This window comes from Benincasa hispida, chromosome 7 (assembly GCF_027475165.1).
Source record: "Benincasa hispida cultivar pf3 chromosome 7, pf3_genome.v1.1, whole genome shotgun sequence".
Taxonomy (NCBI): domain Eukaryota; kingdom Viridiplantae; phylum Streptophyta; class Magnoliopsida; order Cucurbitales; family Cucurbitaceae; genus Benincasa; species Benincasa hispida.
The window spans coordinates 16,899,192-16,919,087 of NC_143484.1; the positions used below are offsets into that span (position 1 = coordinate 16,899,192).

Sequence of the window (19,896 nt, forward strand, 5' to 3'; positions counted from 1 at the left end):
ATGTCATGATCATTTTCATCTCCATATTTCTGTCTACCTCCGTTCCTCCATAAATCATTTTCTCCACGATGTTTTCTTAATCCCTTGGTAATTAGAATGAACTATACAAGTAAATGAATTTGTGCTAAAGAAATAAATATGTTTAGCTAAAGCATGCTAGATGACATCTTCACTTGTGAGAGCAAAAGTGAAGATGCCATTCTGATCTATCGAGAGAAGTTAGAAGAATGCGTTAACTTGCGAAAAGTACTTCCAGAGATGGAAGCAACCTTGCATTCATTACGTTCATCCCTGTTTCCCCAAAGAGATGTGGGAACATGGCCGATAATCGAGAGGTGTACACCAAGGGAAAGCAGAATCGTAGTTATATATTTAACGCAATTAATGAACTTGCGATGTTTGTACTAATTATCTTTTCTCTTTCTGCTTCGTACATAAAGCCTTGCAACCGCATAACACGATTCTTTGTATAATCTTCACAGTCAGTCTCAAACTCGGTATCATGTATCATGTAACCTATATCTTGTATCATCATAGCTTAGGTTTACTTTTATGGCACTTTATTTTACTGCACAACTTTATTTTATCGCAATTTTACTTTACCACATGATTTTACTTTATCGCATGTACAAACCTCACTTTTATTGAATTTAAAAACCCCTAGTCGCATATATCACGAATGTAACACAATTAACCTAAAACAATCCCTGTGTTCGATCTCGAATCACTCCGAGAAACTTGCGGTGGAATTATACTTTGCTTCAACGCAAGGAAACTTGTGACAACGCATAGCATACTACAAGCATTTCGTTAATAATGCATACATTTAGAAGTAGTATCGCATTATCATCGCATCATCGCATTATGCGCTTAAAGTTTATGGCGCCGTTGTCGGGGACATGGACTTGTATCATGCATTATATATCATAGTGCGTGTGCTTAAAATAGAAGCATCAAATTATGCGCTAACACTATGCGTTGATGATAAACCTTGTGTTGGTGATACACTATGCATTGATGGCATACTATGAGTTGATGACCCACTATGCGTTGAAGATTACACTATGCGTTGATTATAGACTATGCGTTGATGGCCAACTATGCACTGATGGCATACTATGCGTTGAACATCCAAGGGTTTGTGGACGTTTATGAAGGATGAGCTCATATCAAGGACGTCATCCAGACATGTGGCTTGTTAGTAGGAATTCTTAAGCCTTAAGTAAAAGAGGTGGATGCATAAGAAGACATGTAAAAGTTGAGGGCTATGCATTGGTGAAAGGAGAAGACACTTTGGCTTGTGCTAATGTAATAATGCGTTGATAATGTTAGGAAAAGACACTTGGACATGCGGCCAAGTAGGAGGTGTCGGTCATGGAGCAATCTTGGACGCCTATAAATAGGGCCAAGGACTTTTAGATGAGAACTCAAATTTTCTTCAAAGGACATAAAGAAGAGTGTGAGAGGACTAATTGGGAGAAAACTATGCGTCGATGGAAGAACACATGCGTTGGTAGCAAGACCATGCGTTGGTCAAGAGGTTCCAAGAGGGGATATGCTGTCGGGCAGAAAAGACAAGAAGTAGCATCAACTTGGAACAAAAAGTTCTCCCAGAATACTCGTGCGTTTGATGTAATTCTAAAGCCATTTGAAATCTAGAACACTCTAGTTTTTAGGATATGGCTACCAGAGAAGAAACTCCAAGGAATCAGGCTATAGAATGAGGAAAAGGCAGAGGGGTCTAGCTATTGGGTAAGCTGGGCCAGTCTTGATGTTTTGATGTTTTCGGCCAAAACACGAGGAGTTATGAGCTAAAATTTTATGGTAAGCTTCCTGAGAAATTTTAGAACATATTTGCAGAAGGAAGTATCTTAAAATAAGGTCTAAAACTATGAGTAATCTAAGCTGATATTTGAATCTGGAATTTAGGGTTCAACAGGGAAACCAAGGAAACCTAAGGAACTTTGGAAAGGAAAGTTCCTAACCAACCATGGTAGCAGAAAGGTGAGGAGTTCCAGGGTGCTGCTAAGGTCAAGATCTGCCACAAGCCACAGTTACACTTTCGAAGGGTTTTACAGTTGTTGTAAACTTTATAGTTAAGTCTTGGAGTTGTATAAACGTTCATTGTTGTAATAAAATGGGCCTACTTAATTAGTTGGTTGTTGAATTTGTTCATTGGTATCAGAGTTATTTCTGCAAGAGTTATTAGGCAGTAAGTGTCAAAAAAAGAGTTGATAAGTGCTACAGTCATGCCCTTTCTCAAGCTCAGAGGGCAGTCTGGGGCGGGGTGTGACAACTACCCACTTGAAGACATAGTCGACGGCTAATAAAATATAGTGCTTACCATTTGAAGGAGGGAATGGTCCCATAAAATCAATCGCCCATACGTCAAATAGTTCCAGCTCCAAGATAGTGTTCATTGGCATTGCGTTCTTCCATGAAATGTTGCCTGTGCATTGATACCGATCACATGTCATTGCATAGTCGGCAACATCCTTAAACGATGTAGGCCAAAAGAATCCACTTTGCAAAACTTTGGTTGCAGTACGTTGCCCTCCAAAATGTCCTCCACATGGCGAATCATGGCACTGTGACAATATGCATTGTTGAGAGCATTTGGTATGCATAATCGAATGATTTGGTCTGCACCTCTTTTATATAGATTCGGCTCATCCCAATAATAGTGTCTGTATTCATTCTTGAGCTTCTTCCATTGATGGTAGGTTTAGTCTTTAGGGAATTGTTCACAAACCACATAATTAACGATGTCCGCATACCAGGGCAATTCTCTTATGTGGAATAGTTGCTCATCCAGAAACACAACACTCACCTCAGATCCATTGCAATCAACCTCGGGACTTTCCCAATCTGGACAAGCGATTCGCAACTTGATTCTCTATCCCCTTCCGATCAATTATCTCTATATCAAATTTCTAAAGGAGGAGAACCTATCTAATCAACCTCGGCTTTGCGTCCTTCTTTGTCATTAAATATCTAATTGTCGAGTGATCAGTGTGAATGAGTACCTTTGTTCCCAACAGATATGCCCTGAATTTCTCCAACATAAAAATCACAGCTAGGAGTTTTTTTTCAGTGGTGGTATAATTGATTTGAGTACGGTTCAGAGTTTTACTCACATATGCGATGGGGTGCAAAATAGTTTTTTTTCTTTTGCACTAATGTGGCTCCCATCGCATACCCACTTGCGTCGCACATGATTTCGAACGATAGTGTCCAAAATAGTTTGTCAAATTCAAACTTTCTGTCTGCCTCTAACAACACACTTAGTGGTTGTGCAATCTTAGAAAAGTCTTTAACAAATCGTCTATAGAATCCAACATGCCCCAAGAAGCTTTGCACAGCCTTCACGCTGGTTGGAGGTGGGAGTTTTTCAATTGCTTCAATCTTTGCGTTTTCCACCTCCAACCCTTCTCGGGAGACGTTGTGTCCCAATACTATACCCTCTTTTACCATGAAGTGACATTTTTCCCAGTTGAGCACCAGGTTCGTCTCTTCACATCTTTTCAAAATTTTCTCCAAATTGGCCAGGCAGACTTCATAACTGTTCCCATAAATGGAGAAGTCATCCATAAATATTTCCACTGAGTCCTCGAGAAAATCTGAAAAGATTGCCATCATGCACCTCTGAAATGTGCTCGGCGCATTGCAGAGGCTAAATGGCATGCGGCGAAAAGCAAATGTCCCATATGGGCAGGTGAATGTAGTCTTTTCTTGGTCTTCAGGAGCTATCATGATTTGATTGTACCCGGCATATCCATCCAAGAAGCAGTAAAAATCATTCCCTGCTAGTCTGTCTATCATTTGATCAATGAATGGTAGAGGGAAGTGATCTTTCTTTATGGGCGAATTCAATTTATGGTAGTCTATACATATGTGCCATGCAGTGATGGTTCTTTGTGGTATTAATTCATTGTTCTCATTTGGGACTACCGTCATTCCGCCCTTCTTTGGCACACATTGCACGGAGCTGACCCATGTGCTATCTGCAATGGGATAGATAATGCCCGCATCCAGCCATTTGGTAATCTCCTTCTTGACGACCTCTTTCATCGCAGGGTTAAGTCTGCATTGATTTTCAATAGTTGCTTTGTGGTCGTCCTCAAGACGAATGTGGTGCATGCAATACATGGGGCTAATTCCTCTAATCTCAGCAAGAGTCCAGCCAATTGCTTGCACAGAGGAAATTATCACTATCAGATTCTCATTCTGCCCCATAAATGCGTACTTCAAATGTGTTGGTAGGGTCTTCAGTTCAAGTGTTGGTGGTTCAACCAGATAAGGTTGTACTATTTTTCTTTCTTTTTTTGGCTCTTCTTCTTGCGTTGAAATCATTTATTCTTCTTTGATTGTTTTTGCTATGATCGCATTGCAGGCAGCTACGAATGCGTTGGCATCCTCTTCTTCACACTCATCAACAGACTTTTTTTCTTCAATCAAATTCAGGTCATCGTCAGAATCTTGAAGGTCTTCCTCATTCGGGAATTTCATGGCACGAATTATATTAAATTTGAGCTTCTATCCATTTATTCTCAGTGTGATTTCTCCCTTGTGCACATCAATTTGAGCACGACCTGTTGATAGGAAAGGTCGCCCTAAAATGATAGGCACATCTTTGACGGCCCATAGTCTGGGATGATGAAATCAGCTAGCAAAATAAATTTATCAATTGTGATTAACACATCCTTCACCTTACCTTCTAGATGAACCAGAAATCTGTCAGCCAATTGGTGAGTCACTGATGTGGGCACGTGTTGCCCCAAATTTAATTGTCTAAAAATTGACAGCGGCATCAAATTTATGTTTGCCCTCAAGTCACATAGGGCTTGCCCAATATAGAGTCCTCCAATGAAGCAAGGAATAGTGAAGCTCCCAGGATCGCTCATCTTCGGTGGAATAATAGATTTGGAACTTTGCCTTAATGCCACCGTGGAAAATTTTCTAGTGCCTTCTTTCTTAGTTACCACGTTCTTCAGAAACTTGGCATAGGCAGACATTTCCTCAATCGCTTCACTGAAAGGGATGTTAACATGTAATTGCTTTAACAAAGATAAGAAGCGTTGGTACTATACCTCTTCGTTTTTCTTCTTTCTTAGCCTCTGAAAGAAAGGTGGCAACTGGACTTTCACGGTTCCCATTTCATTTGAATTTGAGGTCGATGCAACCTTAGGTTCCACTGCTTCGTTCTCTCTTTCTTCTTCTTGCGTTATCGCAATCTCGGGCTCAGTTACGATGGAAGTTGTTCTACTCTGATCCTTCTTTTCTCTCTCCACAATCTTTCCACTACGCAATGTCACAACCTGAAATTGCTCCTTTCCTGATCCCCCTGGGTTGCATGGAAGCTCGGTTGAACTTGGCAACGCCCCCTGCGGTCAACTCTTTAGCTCATTCGCAATCTGGCCCATTGGCAATTCGAGGTTACGGATGGATGTAACCTGACTTTGAAGCACTATCTCGTTTTTCTCTATATATTGCTTCAATAGGCTCTCTAGAGAAGAAGATTGCGTTGGTTGTTGTGAGCTACTTGCTTGGTTGCTCTGCTGATCGTTGTTATGTTGGAAAAATCCTGGTGGCCCTTCTTTTTACGCCACAAATTGAAAATTTTATTGTTGATTCTTCCAAGAAAAATTGGGGTGGTTTCTCCACCCGGGGTTGTAAGTGTTTGAAAAGGGATTATTCTTTACAAAATATACGAACTGTGGATTTTTCCGGCAATCTTCCATCGCATGCCTATCGCTGCAAGTCGCACACCTTGCGGTGTTTTGACTTATTGCGTTAATTTTCCCACCTTGCAGTGTTGGGCTACTGATCGCCATTCCTTGAATCAAATTCATCATTGCGGTTATTTGGTTTTGTAACGAAACAATGGCATCGTCATTTGCGTTAGAATCTTTGAGTCTTAATCTCTGGTCACTCTCCTGCCAATCTTCATGGTTCTTGGAGATGCAGTCTAGAATATTCTTCACCTTCTCGTATGTTTTGTCAAGCAGACCACTAGTGGTTGCTGCATTGGCAGCAGTCTGCGAAGCAGGATTCAAACCGTGATAGAAAATTTCCATTTGAAGGAAGTCTGGTAGCCCATTATGCGGACAATCTCAGACCAACCTTTTAAACCTCACCTAAGCATCGCTGAGCGATTCGTCCATATCTTATTCAAAATTAGTAATAAGCTTTCTTCGTCTTGCGTTCTCGGTAGGTGAAAAATACTTTTTCATGAATTTATCTACTACTTGCACCCAAGAAGTAATCTCTCCTGGTTCGAGCAAATAAGCCCATTTCATAGCCTGATCACAGAGAGAAAATGGGAACAACGTTAGTCAAACTTCTTTAGCAAAGATGTTTGGGAACACAAAAGTATTGCAGATTTCAATAAAACTTTGGAGGTGGGCGTGCGGATCCTCACCATGCATTCCTCTAAATTGACCTACAGTCTGGATCATCTGCAGCATCATCGGTTTCATCTCGAATCAACTTCCATTGAGGGCAGGCCTCATAATTCTCGGAGAGAAATCATAGAGGTTTGGCGATGCATAGTCCCTATTGGGCCTATTGTGATCGTTTGCCAATAGAATCGAATTCGCCATGACATTATTATCATTTGGTGCTCCACATCCAGGCTGCTCCACCATCTCTTCTTTATCGGATTGTGGTTGCTGTTGGCGGTCTCGTAGTCTCCATCAAAATGTTCTCTCAATCTCTGGGTCTAGCTCGCAAGAGATTGAGAGTTCTGCAAAGAAATCACAAAAAATACCGTTAACAACTATTTTGCCAAAGTCCCCGGCAATGGCACCAAAAACTTGATGCGTTGTTTTAAGAATGGAAATATGGATGGTATGCGTTGATGGAATTGCATTGTGCACTCAAGTTTCCCCAGCAGAATTCAAGTGTAAATTCCTCTAAGTTTCCTGGTAAGTCTAGGGTCGAACACAGGGACTTGTGAAAATAGTTGCATTGGTGATTTTTATGAAGACTTGCGGTAACCAGTTAAATAAATAAATCGTTGGGTTTATTGTTTGCGTTGATGAAAATAAATAACGAATGCGACAGAGTTTGAAAAGAGTTGGTAAACGGGAAATACGATGAATATGCAGTGAACGGGTTGAGAAAGGTTTCGGCTAACACTCCCTAGACTACATTCATGCTTTGCGATTATGCAACATGCATACAATAGTAAACCACCTCTTGGCGTGAATGCTACGGCCTCTAAGGCTAGAACACATGCGATAAATATGCGATAAGTCTACAAGGTTTACACATAAACCTCTATCTCTATTTATGCGATGACATATGACATTCACACAAATATGAGACCACATAATATCATTCCCATTCCTAGGATGCATGCAATGCAAAGTGACAAACAATGCTTATCTCTAAGTCTCTATCTCTTGTTTATGCAAGCTTGATCTTGCTCTTTCGCGTCCAGATTCTAACCTAGCTCTCTCGAGACATTAGGTTCTTTCTTTAGATTCTCTCTCGAGTAACTCTAAGGGGTATTTTGCACAACATAAAACAAGACGATCGCAAGTAATGAACTTCCTAGGTCATGTTAGCTTAGTTCTTCTCAACCCATTCAACTAGTTTAGCTACTCATGCATACTAAGAGAGTGAGCAGATGTAGAAATAGAACTTCCATTGAATAGATATGAGATGAAATAAAAACTAACAATGCAAGTATAGTAAAGAGCTTAGTAGCAATTTCTTGCTGCCAGGCGTTTACACTGTTTCTACTCGTGCTCTAAAGATACTCTCGCTCTCACAAGAGTCAGCTCGCTCTCTGCTCTTACGCCCTAAGGTTCTCTCTCGAGCTACCCTAGGCGATCTCCGACGCTACCACTTTTCTCTTGCTCCACCGTAAAATGGAAAAGAAAACTATGAATAGAAGCATTGGTGAACTCGTTAACTGATCAACCCCTTTTCTGAAGATTGCACTTGGTATTTATAGGGCATCAATGGTGAAAAGCAACTTGTCTCTCCTGGTTGTACAGATGGGACAGCTTTAATTCCTGATTGATGCACCGGATGATTGTTACCGATAAAGTTGAATGTACTTTGTGACCGTTATCGGCTGTCAACTTAATTTGGATCAGACTGTCATCAGCTTTCTGTCCCATCGCTCTTAATTATCCTTTCACCCGGATGCGCCCACCATGTTGTGCTAACCAAGTTGTGGTGATTTTTCTTGGGCGAATGTTTGCGAGCACGATCAACGCAAAGACTTGCCGTGAAGTTGCACTCGACCAATATATTCCTATGATCGTAATCTCTGCATTGTGTTAATGCATATTCTGCACAAAAATGTAAAGATCAACTGCTCTAATGCGTTGGACGCACGTGGCCGCAATATTATAGAATTTATGCTTAGTGGACGCAATTTAACATATTTAATCAATGCAATCCAACATTGTTTAAGAACTTAGTACTATGATAACGTGCATTTTTGCTCGTTATCAGCTCCCTTATATGATCCTTCTCCAAGAAAGTAGCGTTTGTTGAAACAAACACCTTATTTTCCGTTGGATCATAAAAATAACCCCCTCGTGTACCTTTGGGGTAGCCTACAAAAAGGCACAATCTTGACCGTGGTTCCAACTCCTTGGGATTAGCCTCAAGCACATGTGCAGGGCAACCCAAAATGCGGAAGTGACGTAAACTAACTTTACGCCCATTCCACGACTCCAGAGGTGTTCTTGCAACACTCTTGGAGGGAACACAGTTGAGTATATACGCCATAGTCTCCACTACGAAACCTTAAAACGAGTCTTGTAAGGAAGCATAACTCATCATCGTGCAAACCATGTCTAACAAGGTCCTATTTCTCCTATCCGCTACACCATTCTACTGAGGTGTACCCTGCGCTGAGAGTTATGAAACGATTCTATGTTCTATCAAATAGTCCTGGAATAGAGAGTCCAAAAACTCTCCACCCCGATTCAATCGAAGTGTTTTAATCCATCTATTCAGCCTTGAACTGTTTGAAATTTTCAAAGGATTCAGACTTCCATTGCATAAGATAAACATACCCGTACCTGGAGTAATCATCAGTAAAACTGATAAAATACTCATAGCCACCTCGAGCTCAGACATTCATAGGACTACAAAGGTCAAAATGTACTAACTCAAGAGGCTCCTTGGCTCTAGAACCTTTTCCAGTAAAACGTTGTTTAGTCATCTTACCCTCAAGGAAAGATTCGCACACAGGTAAAGAATTTTCTTCTAACTCACTTAGAAGTCCATTCTTCACCAATCTCTCAATTCTATTGAGATTAATGTGCCCTAAATGTAGATGCTAAAGATGGGCGTTTTCTTTTGGAGAAATTCATCGACATTTTGATTGAGTTACGACAGTTCTGAACATTTCAGTATTGTGGAGGGAATTAATGGCTAACGACCTTAGCACATATAAATTTGATTCCAAATTTATTGTGCAAATAAAGACCATCTTTATAAATAAACACTTTATTCAAATAAAAAGAAACAATGTATTTACATTGCAATAAACACTTTATAGAAATAAGGTTCCTTTTTAGTTCAGGAACATTATATACATCATTTAAAATAAGAAACCTATTCTGTAAAGCTAACTGGAGTCCTCTCACTGCCACAGCTGAGGCGACTGATGAAACACGAGACATACGTAGTTCAATTAGGATCTAATTACACTCTAATTGTTTTTAAATTTAAAGAAAATAAGCATGCAAATGGAGGAAAAAATAGTAAATAAAAAGTGGATAGCAAACAACCTTTATACCTTCCGAACACCACTTTTCCTTGCTGAATCTCGACCCAAACTCTTCCAGACCACCATTAGAGTTGCCCTACTATCCTTTGGACTTAGAACCGAGTTGTGGGACCCGATGGATGAAAAAAATCGAGAGAGAGAGAAGAGATGGAAAATAAGAATGAATTTGGGTTTGGGTCTTTATTTCACTCAAAGAAAAGAGAATTTTCCCGCCCATATTTAGAAAACTCTTTTGGCAAAATGGAAAAATTTTTTAATTTAAATTCAAAAGCCCATTTTATATAAAAAAACCATGCAACAATTGCATAAAACAAATCCATAAAAATCCAACACCTATAATCCACTATCTTAGTGGGCTTAATGTCTCCACTATAAGCCAACACCTAGCTCACTATTTTGTTAGTGAAATTATCCAACAAAAGTTTGGATTTTCCCACTAACTATAGTCAAAGGGCAAAATAGTCATTTGGTCAAAGTCAAACTTTGACCAAAAAGTCAACATTTTGACTTTTTATGATTTTTTCCCTGTTGACTAATTTTGACCTCCCGAGCATGAATCCGCATTCATTTTCTCGAAATTCAAATACATTTGAATATAAGGTTGGTCAAAGTTTGACTTTTTAAAGTCAAAAATCAACTCTTTGACTATTCAAATCTTTGACCATTTCCATTATTTCCGAGCTTCCGAATATGAACGTATTCATATTCTTGATATTTAAATCATATTTAAATATTAAAGCTATATCTCTAAACTATAAAACTAACCACTATATCACATATACTTGTCGGTTTCTCTCTCTTCACCTAATTCGAACAATTCGAATTATTCTATCATACTGTTCTAAGTTTATTCCATATGAGCTAGTAGGGGAACCTAATGAACCTAGAGATCATGGGCTCCCACAATTCGAGATTAGCTAGCTAAACTCTTTAGATGGACCTAATCAACATTCGTTAACTAACGGGTCATTCCACTATAGTCCCGTAGTTGTAGTCCCCTCACTATAGATATATTTTTGTCCATTTGATATAACAATGATTAGTAAGCTAATCCTTCACAGGTTGTTCATAATCTCGGATGGATCATAAAAACCGTTTTACCCCCAAGACTACATCTTATTCCTTAAGTTCCACTGATCCTCTAATAAACAATTGGTTTAAGGTCCAACCTATAAACTGAATCCCTCTAGGGCCAAGGAGCGGGTGGGGCCCCTTGTTCAAGACCTGGATTCAGTACTAAAGGGAACAACCTATCTACTATTACTATAACGTGTGGAAGTTGCACGGAGATAAACCATATTCACAATAGCTAACAAGATTGGAGAGAAAATGGAGAGAGCGAGAATGGAGAGAAAATGGGAGAAGAAATGGGAGAGAGCGAGAGCGGAGGTAGCGAGAGTGGAGGCAGCGAGATTGATTTGAGCGAGAGAATGGGAGAGAGCGAGAGAAGAGAGCGAAGTTGGAGAGAAAGGGTGGAGAGAAAGAAGGAGAGAGCGACGCTGGCGAGATTGGAAAGAGTGATGCTGGCGAGATTGAAGAAAGTGAGATCCTTAGTGAGAAACCTAGAGAGAGCGACACGGCCGAGATCCAAGCTAGCGAGAAGGCTGGAGAGAGTGAGATTCTTAGCAAGAAACATGGAGAGAGTGAGACTACCGAGAGCCAAATGAGCGAGAAGGCTGGAGAAAGCGAGACCCTTAACGAGAGTGGAGAAAGCGAGAGTTTGAGCGAAAAGTTGGAGAGAGTGAGAGCGGAGAGAGCGAAAGCAGCCTGAATGCCTCATTTGAACGTCACGCCCACGCGATCAAAGGAAACCGCCTGTGCATCGAATGGCCGGGCATTTATGTGTTGAATTTGGCCAAGATCTTATAGATTATGCATTGAAAACCCTAATTTGAACTCAAACAAAGCTTGAAGACGTAAGGGCAAACGTCAATTAAAATCTAGGTGTCTGATTAAGAGAAATTCTTAAACCCTAAGAAATTGTGTTGGATGCATTTGGGAAGAACACATTGAACCAAGGTGAAGTCAGCTTACGTTGATAAAGGGAGGATTAAACATTTGGCCATGCAGCCAAGTAGGTGGTGTCAACACCATATGAGGTTTGGACGCCTATAAATAGAGCCGTTGGGATTTCATTTTCAAATTACAAATCATAAAATTCGTAAAAAGAGGGGGAGAGTAGAGTGCATTGGACAGTGAGGGTGGAGGAGAATGCATCAACTTGAGACGAGAAGATCTTCCAATCTACTCGAGCGTTTGATGTAATTCAAAAGCCATCTGTTGCCGACAGCATTAATTGGACTGCCTGAGTCTGACATTTGGCACGTTCGTCCTTTCTGAACCTCTACCATTAACGACATGGTTGGTGAAATGTCAACATCATCTTTGGATTTTCTCGAGGCAGATGCGTTGATGCGTTCATTTTACCTACCTTGTGTTGATCCCATTAGTTGTGTTGTCATGCAGTTGTAATCATTCAATGACCGCATTCGCTTAATACCACAACTCTACATGATGACCGCATTCGCTTGACGAGCGCAACTCCCATGCGATGGACGCATACGGCTGATTACCGCACCATCCATGCATTGATCAATGCATTTTCCTTTGCGATGGAGTGTTTCTCCACATGCGGTTGTCTATGGAGTGGTCCGGTTTTTGCATTCGCGTTCGTTTCCTGCATTATCTAGAAGATAGAACATTGAACGCGTAATTAACGCAAAATAACGGGTTAGCTGAGATTCGACATGTTGATCGATGAAGCTCATATTCTCGTGAATTCCTATCATGATCGATGCATATTCTACCTAACAACCTTCATAATTCTAAGTAAAAGGCCTAAGATGACATGCAGTTGCAATCATTAGTAAGAAAAGCTGCTTCACCTTGAAATCTATAAATACTGAATGCCACCAGAGAGAGAGGGGATCAATACATTTACATAGAGGACAGGGAGAGCAAGAAAACGAGGCGAGACCGAGAGAAATCACTCTCGGATAGATCGAGAGACTACCGGAAAGCAATAAAAATGAGGGAAGGCCAACCCTTGCGAGAGCAAGAATCCACAACTGAAATAGAGTTGAAGTTATAAAGAGCAGTGTAAAACGCCACGGGAAGCAAGACATTGCTTACTAGGCTTGTTATTTCTCAAATCCATTTGTTATTTTGTACTCAATACTTTATTTGCAGAAAATGGAAACTTCATCTCTACTTATGTTCAATCTCTCCACACAACATATGAGTAGCTAAATTTCTGAATGGGTTGAGATGTACTTAGCTAGCATGACTTAAGATATGCATCTTATGCGATCATCTTGTCTTATCATTGATCATTTGGACGTACTTGAGAGAGTAGTCTAAAGACAAAATCTAGGCTTGAGAGAGTGAGATTAGATCACATAAGCAAGAATAGAATCTTAGAAATAAGTTCTATCTGCTGTTTCACATACACATCGCATGCGTCCTAGAAATAGGAAATGTGGCATTTTGCATTGAGAGATGTAGTACTGATATTGGTGTATAGTATGATCGTATAAGTTGTACACAATCTTGGGAATTGTTAGCTAAATCCCTTCTCAACCCCTTCATCCCATACTTTTTATAACTCTAAGCTTCCATCACTCTACGTTCAACTCCATCGCATTGGAAAATATAAATCAAAACACCATCTATTTTTTTTACCGTCGCAATAAAATCAAAGAGTTTGTCACATATCTATTTAGTAGTCCCTGTATTCGACCCTGGACTTACCAAGAACCTAAGAAGGCTTATACTTGGGCTTTGTTAGGAAAACCTGTATGATCATCGCTTAACACACATCATCGCATACTCACACCATCACATCATAAATCTACGCATCATCAGCCTCATGCTTATATCTCTATAACGCATGGTTGCGTTAAGCATAAGAATATTCTTATCTCTAGGAACACTGCTTACAATGCTTAGTGATTTCCATTACTTACCCTCTCAGGCATTTAGTCTCAGCTATTCAGCTCATAGACAAGCATCGCGATAGCCTCGCACTAAGTAAAGAGGATTGACTCGCTATACTCACACAACGTACTCCTCTCAGTCGGTTGCTAATACGTCCTATCTCTAGGCTACATGATTGAGTATGTGACCGCCTTTGATAACTAAACGATGAAGGTAAATGATGACAAAGAAGAAGATAATGAAGATGGTGTCGAGGGAAATAAAGAGATGCATTGATTACAAAATGTATTAATGTCTTAAGCAGAAATGTAATACAATACATAGATAAGAAGAAAGGTGGATGGCTAGACGTAGGCAATCTCTTGCTTCCATTAGATATATGTAAAGGCTGCCGGTGGTGCCATGAATGGGCGGTGGAGTAGTCTCTCTCGAGCTCTATCTCCGGCAAAGCTCCGGTTGTCACATGGAATGGGTTGAAGGAATGAAGAACTCTCAAAGTGTGTCTTGCTCATGCTCTCATCTATGATCAGAAGGATCTTCCTTAAGGCAGAAACTCGAATACCTTGAATTTGGGCTGTAAAGGTCTATTTATAGAGCTCAAACACCGACAGCATTGAACGTTTCGCTCTGAATCACTGCCACTTTTGGTGTAGTAGGTGAAATGTCAACATCATCTTATCCTTTTAATACTCCCAAGGTATGCGTCCATGCTTGTTTTTCGAAGTTCCATCGCATTCCACCAACCTTGCGATCACCCTTCTGTCATGGTTATTACTCTGAACTTAAAATATCCATGCGATGAACGCATGCGATCAACTTTGCAATGGTCTAGGATTTAATGTATGCAATCGATTCCTGCGATAGCTACGAAAATAGTCATTTTGACGTAGAATAACGCATAATATTGGGTTAGCAAAGATTTTCAGTGCTGATCAATGCAAGCTCACTTTTCACAAGAATTCTTAGTATTATCGACGCATATTCTAATTGTTAACCCTCAAAATTCTAAATAAAATGCTACAATAGCTTGTATTTCTATCAGTTATCACCACCCCATTTGAACTTTAGGTGATCCCTCAACCCTGGATTGTATGTTTGACTGAATAGGTCTTGCCGTCTATTTTACGCATTTAGATTGTAGCCTCCAACAACATTTACCTCAGGTATTCCTCCTTGTAGAGCACTCGGGCAAATGTTAGTTGTATGTCCAACTCCATGACACATTTGGCAAACAATAGTAGGTTGTCCATTCTCTGTCTTCACCATCTGTTTAAAAATAGAAACCAAGTTAGATATTTCTTTTCTATGTTTACTTACCTTATTGGTTGACTTTACACTGACTGCAGCTCTAGTGCCAAATTGTTGAGAATTTTTCTAAGAACTACCTCTGCAACTCTTCCTAGGATGTGATGCTCCCTGGCAGAAGGATGTAGGGCCACTTCTTTAAAGGATCTCTTACCAAAGAGTTCCATGAGCGCATTCAGATCGCTTCGATATCACAGTGACCAAAATACAACAATATACATTCAACCGTACAGTTAAGCAAGCAAATAGTAATTATCGGCATGCTATGAACAACATAACAAGGGAATGATTTGTCATACCAGTTGAAGACAATCTTTAATAACGGAAAACCTCCATGCGATCTACCAATGCCCAGCAGAAGCACCGACTACAGCAACACAAACAACCTCACGAACACGAACGTCGCGGGGACGACACCACCAAAAAAGAGCCCCAGGTATTCTCGGAGTGAAAACCCAAAGCGTGGTCTTTGGTGAATTTGGTAAAGGAAGGAGCAAGCATGGATCATGTAGGTGATAAGCAAGTGGGAGGGAAAAAGAACTATCGCATAGCAAAATGCTTTTCGTTTAGAAGAAGCTATGCAATCATGTCGGTTATACTGAATGATCATTTAGGAAAAGGTATACGATCGTTTAGCAAACTCGACACACACTACGATCGTTTAGAGAATCTATGCGATCATGTAGGAACTAGTGTGAGATCATTTAGGCGCGAGGAGGACGATCGTTTAGGCGAAGAGTAACTATCATATAGGCTCTCGATTTTCTCAAGCAATCGTTTTTCTTTTCACCAGCGCGCTCTCTTCTACCTTTATCTTTTGGACGACGATTGAACGATTGATTCAAAATGAAACAATTTCATTTTTATTTCATCGGTTACAATAACCGACGTTGCCCCACTAACCGACATCCAAACATGATTTTTGGGTTAATTATTATATAATTAACCAACTAAAATATTAATAAATATAATCATATTATATTTTTATCCTATAGTTTGATATCACATATCTACTACAGTATTTTCTCCTCTACTTGATATAAATCATATTTATATCTAATTTCGTCTAAAATAATGTATCTCATACATTTAGCCATTTATATCATATATAATGAACTACTCCAATTATATCATATATAATTGAACTTCCTCTTATCAATTTGAACATTTCAAATTAACCCAAACACTAGTCCTCGACTTTATCCAAGCTACCCAGGAGATCTAATGAACCTGTGCCTTAAAGCTCCAACGGTCCGTGAATAGCTGACTAAACTCTTTAGCCACGAGATCCACCATCCATTAACTGTCAAGCATTCCACTATGACCAATAGCTGAACTCTTCTTACCATAGATATATTTCTGTGTCCATCGGATATAACAAATCATGAGTATGAGGACCCTTCACAGATGCTTGTAATTACAGCTGAGCCAAATTATCGTTTTGCTCCTATAGTTACATCTCACTCCTTAAGTACCATTGATTCCTCTAATGAACAATACAACATAATCCAACTATGTGTGAACACATCTCGAGCCAGGAGAAGGTGTGTGGCACCACATCGTTCAAGCCCCAGAATCATCCTTTAAGGGAGCTATCTATCTACTTACCCCTGCCTCGGGGAAGGAGTGAATTCCATTTTTTGTAGCTGAGTTCCCAACTCCCAAATCAGACGAATCCCCAAAATGGTAGGTTTGAATCAGCAATTTGGCCACTCGCACCCATACAAATCAAAGGACCGCACTCAATGGCAGGGGTTCCCAACTCACTCAGGATTGAGGTCATGTTACCTATGGTCATCCTAGTGAAGTGAAGTCTCTGTCATGAACGGTGTTATATAACGAGACGTTAACACTTCGTGGTCAGGTCTTATACAAACTCTTTGTATAGGACGCCTCCACTCGCATGTCCCCAACACAAATGATTAGGATCAGATCATCTCTGACAAGTCACAACACTTGTGACCATTCCACAAAGTGGGCCGCGTCCGTAGCATTACTAGGATAAGGTTTTCCTTCTATATCCATATACTACGGACCATTTTGGTTATCACTCAAGACATGATCTACTTGTATGTCACCACATATATGCTTGAGTCACATACAGATAACCAGGGATTTTATGTTTATTGGTTTGTGATAAAGTAAATAAAATAAGTAAATGAGCAAAAATACAAGATGTGAAGTAAATGTCATATATTAACAACACAAGCGTTCAGACAAACTATTTACAAACTACAGAACAAAACTTTAGGGCATCAACCCTAACATCCTTGGCATCTCCCTTCAACGAAAAGGGGAATGCCCTCATAATTATCTACTCTTGAGTTACCCATTTGCTCTCATCCCATCGCACACCACATAGAATTCCTTCAAGTGCTTGTGTGCATCCTCACCCAATAGACTAGAAAACGAGGAAGTAAGTGAATTAACCCAGATTTAAGCTTGGAGTACTTGTCATTTCAGGATAGGCAACGCATAGAGGCTGTTGAGTGAAGTCTGGTGCTGTGAGCTCCTTAAGAGTCTTTTCATGTTCAGCCATTACTGGTAAATTTGTAGGAATGCTTTCTTCTCTGGACACATCTTCATCACAAATATCTCTATCAAGCGCAGTTTGTTGTCTCCTCTTTCTCCTGATTCTCTGCTTGTCCCAAGATATTTATGCAAAATACAACTGTCTATAACCTTTGGGAGTGTGGTTCATTCATTAAAAGAGAAAATCGATTAGTAAGGAAAGCACTACAAGCATAAAAAGAATCTAGAAATTTGTTGGCACCCCAGGAATGATGCCAATTTGGTAGGCCGCCAGATTCACCATTACCCATAAACCTGTGCTACACAAATAATATTTATAAATACCGAATGAACTACTTATACTAACTATAGTACAAGCGGCAAGTCCGAGATCGAACCACAGAGAGCCGAATTGGATTCCTCAAAAGTTGAAACTCGTAGGAAGTAACCAAGTGGGAAATTTGTGAAAATTTCGAATTAAAATTGCATGAAAATCAAATTGCACAATGAGAAAGAATGTGTAAAAATGTCAATTGAACAAAATACTTGGTTTGGGTAGTTATAGTTTATTTCATTCTTTTTCAATTCTATCATGGACTATTCAAAAGATATGTGAGAAATTCAAATTAGAATTTTCCAACTCGTTAAGAATCCTAACCGTTAGTTCACAAAATCAAGTCAATTGAAAAAAAAAACGAGAATCCTCAACTAATCAATCAAGAGGCATTAAGATCCAAGGCAAAGTTAAGCCAAATAATTTATTTCCATTGTCTAACAAATTATTTGAACAAGAATTATCTAAGTTAGAAAGTAATGTTTAATAAATGGAATCCCAATTTAACATCACAAACTTACTTAACTCTTGCTTCTAGGTGATGACTACCTAACAATTACAAATTAGGGCCAATCAAAGCAATCAATAATTGCATAGCTAATTGGCCAAATTATCCCATGCAAGACAATTGAATAATAAATTCAAGATAAATTCTCTTAAAGTTGAGAAAAGTTTCACAGAATTACAAAATATAGTCTCAAGAACAAATTGGTGAAAGTAAACTACGAAACCCAAGCTAAGTTCTTAGCCTTTAGCCAAAAATCATCTTTTAATTCAATAGGGGGCTCAAAATGGAAGAAGATTCAGAATTTTGGTGAAAAATAGAGGAAGAAATCAAGAGGAATTAGAAGGGTGACCGTCTATTCAAGTGTGTCTTGAGTGTTGGCCCCAAATGACCTATTTACAAGTTTATCGCAACGCTAGGTAGAGCATTGCAATGTTGCAACGCATTTTTGCTGAGTGTCAAGGAGGTGTCACAACGATGCCCTTGATGCTTGTTGCACGTGCATGAGGGTGGGAGTTCCGTCAAACTACGTACGCTAGGGTTAGACTTCGGAACGTTACCATTCTACCACACAACGTTAGAGTTAAGCGTTGCACTAGCATTGCAACAGTGAAATTATTTCATCTTCGGAGCGTTGCAACGATGCCCTGCACTCAAGCCTATTGCCTTCAAGCGTCGAGCGAGCATTGATTTTATGCTTTGGAGAAGCATTGTGACGCTCGGCAGTGCGAAATACTTCAATGTATTGGTCTTTTTTCTTCATTTGTTCAATTTGGCTCCTATCTTGGTCATCTTAACGCCTTTTTGTCCCAAACGCTTTATTTGATCTCTTGTACACTCGAGTCCTACAAAACAATCAATTTAAAGACATTAAGTAGCTTAAAAACCTCGAGTTAGATAGAGGAAGATAGCACTTTTCTAGTGCTATCAATATTGTAAAAGAAATTTTATATAAATCAAATTTAATAATGTGTTAAATAAGCTATAATATAGAAACCGAAAATAATTTAGAACCTTTAACAATTTTTTAACAAAGGAAGGGGGTGTAGCTCATATGGTAGAGCGCTTGCTTTGCATGCAAGAGGCACGGGGTTCAATTCCCCGCACCTCCAATGAATTAAATTTCTTTTTATCCTTAACTAAAAAGAATATATTTTTCATTTGAACAATTCTTGTACACTCTCATTTATTTAAATAAAAATATATACAAAACTATTCTTATAATACGGTAATAAATTTATTAAAAAAATAACAATTTCATATAATTTTAGGGTTGTTTTTAAATATTGAAAAATAAACCAAAATATTTACACAATATAGCAAAATTTTAGAACTATCAATAGTAGACTCTGATAGACTTCTATCAATATTATCGATAGAAGTCTATTAATGTCTATCAGTGTCTATCATTGATAGTTCTAAAATTTTGCTATATTTTGTAAATATTTTTAACAGTTTTACACTTTGAAATAATTTTTCATAATTTTATTTGGATAATTAAATTCTAAAATATAATAATAATTTTTTTAAATGAAGAATATATTC

The 19,896-nt window shown here is 39.2% G+C and overlaps 1 non-coding gene across 1 annotated transcript; it reads left to right on the top strand.

Moving 5' to 3' along the window:
* The first annotated feature begins 19,390 nt into the window (after window positions 1-19,390).
* On the top strand, window positions 19,391-19,463 carry TRNAA-UGC (transfer RNA alanine (anticodon UGC)). Its single transcript has one exon. It is a non-coding gene; the product is annotated as a tRNA-Ala (tRNA).
* Window positions 19,464-19,896: the final 433 nt, after the last annotated feature.